Raw genomic sequence first — 7,709 nt, forward strand, 5'->3', positions numbered from 1 at the left:
GTTCTGCCCTGGTTGCTGGCCTATTCTGTATAAGCTCTATCTGGTTGGTCTTGTTCCCCTGCTTCTCTCTTGTGCGCTGGTCCCGCTGTTCCGCCTTATTTGCCTGGCTTGTGCTGCCATGCTGTCGGTTGCCTTTCCCAATTTACCGGTTGTCAGAAATAATCTTACACTCTGAGTCTCAGCAAACTGCAAAGCGGCAAAGCTTTATTTTTCACGAGTCTGCAGAGTCGGACCCAAAACTGCTCCAGCAGTATTGAGCCCAGAGCATTACATTTCATTTCCTTTTATACAGTTTCAAGTAGGTTATCACGTGTCCCTCAGTTGCTGTATCATTCCTACAATTATTCATAGTCAGCTCCACTCTCCCCCTCCCCACAGGCTTGTACATTTCGGGGGTCACATACACATTTTCTCATATCCTCTGTCCTTGGAGTTAGCCATCCGCAGAGCCATGTCTGCCAAGTTTTCAAACACTTATCGGCCTTGGAGTTAGCCACAAGAGTACAGCTTATCTCCATCTGTCTCATCCACCTCCGCTCTCAGCTCCTAGCTTAATGACTCCCTTTTAGTTCTTCATGATTACCACAAGGTACAGATTGTACCTATACAGTTTTGCAAGAATCTTATATCCTTATTTAGCAATGTGTCAGCATATGTTTTGTAAGCTTAGATCTTAGCACAGTCTAACCTTAACCCTTTCACTTCTTACAATTCCACCCTTTTTCTTTTTAGAGTGTGCTAAGGATTTGTCCAGGGATTCCACTCTTCCAGTTCTCTGCCTCGTTGCAACAGCATTTTAGCCGGGTCAGCTGGGTTCCCTGGCTGCATTACCTGTACTACTACTCGCGTTATTAATGCTCTCAAGCAGGGTATTAAGCATGGTAATATGATTATCATTATGAGTATTCCGCCAAATATTAACAGGGCACATTCCTCTTTTTCTTTTCCATAACATTGGTCATTTACATGTGAATGTGACACAAGGGCCCCGGGTCGTTCTTTTCCTTTCTCCAAAACTCGGTTCCTACACTTGTCACATTTCCCTTCTATTTTTCCCACATACAGAATTAAATATATTACAGTCAATAATGTAACAGTCCACATTGAGTTCATTTTTGTTGCCTTTTCAGTTTCACCACCAACGGTTCTTCACTGGGAACACAGGTCCACTCCGTGTGTCCCTCAGGCTTAACTGGTCCCTTTATTCTGGATGCGTGGGTCCACCCTTTCTCTTTTGTTCGTACGGCCGCCTCGGTGGTTAACAGGACCTGGAAAGGGCCTTCCCACTGTGGTTGTAACTTCTCCGGCTTCCAGGTCCGTACCAGAACCCAATCTCCAGGCACGATCTGATGTAAAGCAAAGTCGAGCGGCGGAGTCTGGGCCAAGAGACCCTTCTTCCGCAGTTCTGCAAAGGAACGAGATAGTGCCAGTAAATAGTTCCTTATAAAAATATCACCCCCTTGTAGCGTGGGGTACCCTTCTACCTTATTCCAATACGGGAGTCCAAACAGCATTTCATAGGGGGAGATTCCTATATCCTTCCTGGGTGCTGTTCGGATTCTTAACAGGGCGATGGGGAGACACTTAGTCCAGGGTAACTTGGTTTCTAGCATTAATTTGGTCAATTGCGCCTTTAAGGTACTGTTCATCCTTTCCACCCGTCCCGAACTCTGGGGATGCCACGGGGTATGGTATTTCCATTGGATACTCAATGCATCACAAATCAACTGGTGCGTCTTGGAGGCAACGTGTGTCCCTCTGTCCGAGTCTATGGACCCCATGATCCCATATCTGGGGATTATGTTTTCTAGTAGTATTCGGGCTACTGTAGGCGCATCGGCCTTTGTGGTCGGGTATGCTTCCACCCAGTGGGTAAAATGATCCACTATTACTAACAGGTACTTCCATCTCTGCACTGAGGGTAGTTCGGTAAAGTCGATCTGGACTCTATGGAACGGTCTCATGGCCAGTGGCTGGCCACCTCTTGGAGTGGATCGCATCACTTTCTTGTTTATCCGCTGGCACGTCGGACATCCAGTTATCTCTTGCTGGGCCAGTGTGTATATTCCTTTGCATACATAGTCCCTCAGAATTGTGTCGCACATGGCCTGTACTCCCCAGTGGGTTTGATGGTGCAACTGTTGGAGGATGTTGCGGGTTACTTCCTTATTTAGTACCTGTCTCCCATCCGGGACCGTCCATTTACCATCAGTGTCTTTTCGGGCTCCTAGTTGGTTCATGCTATCAATCTCTATTTGGGTAAACATAGGTTGTTTAGTAAGTCCTTCCCTCACTGGTATCAAGGTCAGGAGTTGGATCGGGTCTTCAACGGCTGCTCGTTTGGCCTCCCCATCGGCTAGACGGTTCCCTACTGCTTCAGGTGTTGATCCTTTTTGGTGTCCGGGTACATGTACTACCGCAATCTCAGTTGGTAGGGCCAGGGCTCCCAATGTCATACTTATCATTTGCTCGTGTGCCAGTCCCTTTCCTCTGGCCGTTATCAGTCCTCTTTCTTTCCATATCTTCCCAAAGGTATGTACTATCCCATAGGCGTACTTAGAGTCAGTGTATATTGTTCCGATCCTCTTCTCCAATATCCTCAGAGCCCTCTGGAGTGCGTATAATTCGCATGACTGGGCCGACCAGTTTCCCGGTAATCTCCCGGACTCCACTATTCTTTCAGTCTCTCCGTCAATGATGGCATATCCGCTGTGCCGTACTCCATCAATACATCGTGAGGATCCATCTATATACAATTCCTGTCCTTCTCCCAGGGGAACTTCCTGTAAGTCCTCCCGGCTCTTTGTTTGCAAGTCCAACAATTCAATACAGTCGTGTTCTGACTCCTTTTCTTCTAGTCCTCCATAGAGGAACTGGGCTGGGTTGCAACTGGAATCCTTTGCGAAGTTTAGGTCTTCTCCGGTCATCAGTATAGTTTCGTACTTTAGAATGCGGGAGTCAGTGAGCCACCGATGTGCCTTCTGGGCTAGTAGGGTGCTGACCGAGTGGGGAGAATGCACTGTGATCTTCCCTCCAAAGGTTAGTTTCCGGGCTTCCTCTACCAATACCGCTGTCGCTGCCACTGCTTGGATACAGGTGGGCCATCCACGCGATACCGGGTCTAACATTTTTGACAGGAAAGCCACGGGTTGCCGCTTTCCTCCTCTTAGTTGGGTGAGTACCCCTTGGGCCATTCCTTCGGCATTGTTGACGTACAGCTGGAATGGTTTTTCCAGGGCTGGCAAGACTAACACCGGAGCACGGATCAATTGCCCCTTGATATAGTTGAATTTTTGCTCCTCTTCCTTTGTCCATTTTACTGTTTGCTCATCTTGCCCGAGTTTATCATACAGAAATCTCACCAGGGGAGTATAATTCTCAATCCAGATTCGACAATACCCCACTAACCCCAGGAACTGTCGTATCTCCTTCTTGGTACGAGGTAGCGACATCCCTGTTATTCCAGCTATCCTTTCTGGGGTAATGCTTCGCTGTCCCTTACTGACCCGGTGTCCCAGATACCTTACTTCCTTTTCCACGAATTGTAACTTTTTCTTGGAGACCCGTAGCCCCTTTTTCCCTAGGAAGTTCAGTAATCTGATGGTATCTTCCTGCACCCCTTTCTGTGTTGGCCCGGATAGTAATAAATCATCCACATACTGTAGCAGTTGGTTCTCTGGAGCACATTGGAATTCCGCTAGTACTTGCTCCAAGACCTGCCCGAATAGGTTAGGTGACTCAGTGAATCCTTGCGGCAGGACCGTCCATCTGAGTTGTCTTTTCCGCCCTGTTGTAGGATTTTCCCATTCAAACGCAAACATGTCCCGACTGCTTTCTTCTAGCGGGCAACTCCAGAAAGCATCTTTTAGATCTATTACACTGAACCATTCATGGTCAGGGGAGATTTTACTCATCAGGGTGTACGGGTTGGGTACTACCGGGTATCGGGTCTGGACTACTGCATTTAGACCCCGCAGGTCTTGTACCATCCGATAAGTCCCGTCCGGCTTTCGCACCGGGAGGATGGGAGTATTATATGGCGACATACATTCTTCCAGCAGTCCATCTGCGATCAGCCCTTCAATTACCGGCTGCAGCCCTTTTCTTCCTTCCATCGCAATGGGATACTGCTTCCTCCTTACTGGGCGACCGTCCGGTAGCAAGGTGATCTGTAGAGGGCTAATGTTCAATCCTCCCCTATTTCCCTCTCTATACCACACCTCGGGCTCTATTTTCTGGTCGTCCTCTTCTTTTAATGCGAATAATTTTACTATTATTTCTCCATTGTTCGGCACTGTTCCAATGCCCAGTTGCACTTGCAGGTCCCTTCCTAATAGGTTGAATCCTGCCGAGGGCAGCAGGAGAAGGTCTTGCCTTGTTGCCCTATCTTCATATCCGACTTCCACATTGCCCACAATGGACACTTGTATCGTTTTTCCTCCGATACCGGATACCTTCATTACTCTTGTTCCTGTTCGGGCGCCGGGAGGTATCTGGATTACACTGGATCTTTCAGCACCCGAATCTACCATAAAGGTTGTATCTGACCCTTGGGGACCTAATTTCAGATTTACCAGGGGTTCCTGTCGATAGTTTCTTCTCCCCAAGGGTAGGAACCCCCGACCCCCCTAGTCTTCGTCCTCCATCATGGCATATGACCTGACCTCTCGCCGATACTTAGGACATTCCCGTTTAAAATGTCCTTCCTCGTTACAGTGGAAGCATCTTAGAGTCCTTCGCGTTTTCCTTCCTAGTTCTTGGCCATTGCCTCGGTCTGACCACGTTCCCCTCTTTTCCCTGTTTTCTGTGGTTACTTGCCGTACTGTCTGAACCATTATCCTAGCGGTATTTTTCTGTTTCTCCTCGTCTCTTCTTACAAACACCTTCTGTGCTTCTCGCAGTAATTCGCTCAAGGGTTTTGAATTCCAGTCCTCTATCTTTTCTAGCTTTTTCCGAATATCTGGCCAAGCTTTTGATACAAATTCTACCCTGATTAACTGTTGTCCCACCTCTGTCTCCGGGTCTACCCCCGCATATTGTTGCATATTTTTCCGAATTCTATCCAGGAAGTCAGTTGGGGTCTCATCGGGGTTCTGGTGGCTTCCGAACGCCTTAGTGAAGTTATGACCCTTGGGGACCGCTTGTCTTATTCCCTTTATCAGGAATTCCCTCATGTCTCTCATGTTTCCTTGACCTTCTCCGGTCTGCTTATCCCAGTTCGGGTTTAACAGGGGAAACTTAGGTTCCCCGGCATTCCCCTTCTCCTTCCTCTGTGACCCTTTCTTTGCTCCCGAACGGGTCTTCATCTTAGGGAGTCGGGACCTCGGGGGATCCTTTCCTTCCTCTTCCCTCTTTCTGTCTCTATCTATCCATTCTTTTCGCTCCTCATCTCTTTTCTCTTCTTCTTCCTCCCATTCCTCCTCTTCTTTCTCTCTCTCCTCTTCCGCCTGCCGTTGCGGATCATCCGGATGCGGAGCACTAGCAGCTTGTTCGGGCTGCTGGGGCCGGGGAACATAAGGGGGAGGTAGATGATTCAACACTTCCCAAGGAGGCTCTTCCTCCTTAGTTTTAGTTTCTAGTTTAAAACTTCTTGCGGAGTCTCCTGGTCCGGGAACCCAGCAAGAGGCATACTCATTTTCTTCCTCTCTCACATTTGGTTTAGAGTTTACATATATGTTTAAGGCCTGTCTAACCCAATCCTCATCTGACCCAAATGGTGGCCACCATACCGAGGACCCTTTTATTGGCTGTTTGGACCATAATTTGCAATATTCTACCATTCTCTTTTTCTGCTTTCCCTTTGTTCGTCCATATCCCCATCCTGCAAACATTCTACCGAGGGGGCTATCAGGAGGTACCTTCGGGAACAAACCCGAACTCTCCGGCTCCTCTTCCTTTGAGCTTCCCCCTCCCATTCTTCCCTTCCCGGCCCGGTTCTTTTTACTCTAGGTGTCGTCACACCTAGTTTACCCGGTCACACCCACCTAGATCTCAGTTAGCTAGTCTCACTTACCCGGTGTGCCGTAGAACCGTCTCCTTTCCTCCCTGCTTTGCCGCCTTGCGCTGTCCGGATCTCACTCGCTCAAGCCGTTTCAGACGACGAGCAAGGAATCAGGGACTGCCGAACTCGGCAGGGTGCACCTTCTCCGATGTCCTTCCTCTCGCCCTCCACGACCGGAGTGGGGATCCCGGACGAGCCCCCAGCTGTCAGAAATAATCTTACACTCTGAGTCTCAGCAAACTGCAAAGCGGCAAAGCTTTATTTTTCACGAGTCTGCAGAGTCGGACCCAAAACTGCTCCAGCAGTATTGAGCCCAGAGCATTACATTTCATTTCCTTTTATACAGTTTCAAGTAGGTTATCACGTGTCCCTCAGTTGCTGTATCATTCCTACAATTATTCATAGTCAGCTCCACTCTCCCCCTCCCCACAGGCTTGTACATTTCGGGGGTCACATACACATTTTCTCATATCCTCTGTCCTTGGAGTTAGCCATCCGCAGAGCCATGTCTGCCAAGTTTTCAAACACTTATCGGCCTTGGAGTTAGCCACAAGAGTACAGCTTATCTCCATCTGTCTCATCCACCTCCGCTCTCAGCTCCTAGCTTAATGACTCCCTTTTAGTTCTTCATGATTACCACAAGGTACAGATTGTACCTATACAGTTTTGCAAGAATCTTATATCCTTATTTAGCAATGTGTCAGCATATGTTTTGTAAGCTTAGATCTTAGCACAGTCTAACCTTAACCCTTTCACTTCTTACACCGGTGTATCACGGTAGTCCTGCTGCTAACCCTGGACCCAGCTTCCTTCTGATCCCTTGCCTCCGTTGGGTATGTCTGGCTGGACTGCTGCTGCCTGACAGGGGTTCTACCCCTTCCTACCCGTTGCCTCTGTTGGGCAGGTCTGGCTGGACTGCTGCTGCCCGGCGGTGGTTCTGCCCTTTCCACCCATCTGCTTTTTCCTACCTGTTGCCTCTGTTGGGGAGGTCTGGCTGGACTGCTGCTGCCTGGCTGGGGTTTTGCCCCTACCTACCCATTACCTCCGTCGGGCAGGTCCGGCTGGATTGCTACTGGCCGGTGGGGGTTTCTGCACTTTCCTCCCCTCGTTTCCCATGGGTTGTGCCCCACACCTGCCCAGGTGTCCGCAACTGGCCCAGGCCTCTGTTTGTGCCTGGGAGGTGGCCCTACCAGGGATCCATGTGGCCTGCCATGAGGAATCCCCCTCTGGTCTGCCACAAACTCTGGGATCCAGCCCCACCTGCCTTACCCCTTGCATGCCATGGCATCCCCATCCTGTCCTACCCCTAGTACTTCAGTGTCTGCGTCCTGCGTTTGGGTTCAATCCTGCCCCCATTCCTGACAAAGAGTCAGATAGATTGGTGATGTGGTTGGGGGGGATGGTGACCGGTTACTGGGGATAGCATGAATCTGATGAGGTAACAATGAGATTTGCTTGATCATATTGAATGGTTGAGAAGACTCACAGAGGTGTACTCCCAATGACACTGGCTGGAAAATGGCTTATTTCCACTCTCAATTCATACATTGATACTTTCATATTATAAAATTAGGAGAACATATTTAATCATTGATGGATTAAGGCTTAGAAGCTGCTTCGTTAATGTCTAGCATTAAAAAATTATTGATGGTCAGCTAAATAACCATCAATGGGGGGGTTTAAACTAAATTTGCAGGGGGCGGGGATC

The 7,709-nt window shown here is 48.8% G+C and overlaps 1 long non-coding RNA gene across 1 annotated transcript; it reads right to left on the reverse strand.

Moving 5' to 3' along the window:
• Nucleotides 1–1,226: 1,226 nt before the first annotated feature.
• LOC140726603 (uncharacterized) lies at nucleotides 1,227–6,757 on the reverse strand. Its single transcript, XR_012098677.1, has 2 exons — nucleotides 6,014–6,757; nucleotides 1,227–1,405 (listed from the first exon to the last, which is right to left on the reverse strand). It is a non-coding gene; the product is annotated as an uncharacterized lncRNA (long non-coding RNA).
• Nucleotides 6,758–7,709: the final 952 nt, after the last annotated feature.

The sequence above is a fragment of the Hemitrygon akajei genome, chromosome 4 (assembly GCF_048418815.1).
Source record: "Hemitrygon akajei chromosome 4, sHemAka1.3, whole genome shotgun sequence".
Classification (NCBI taxonomy): Eukaryota; Metazoa; Chordata; class Chondrichthyes; order Myliobatiformes; family Dasyatidae; genus Hemitrygon; species Hemitrygon akajei.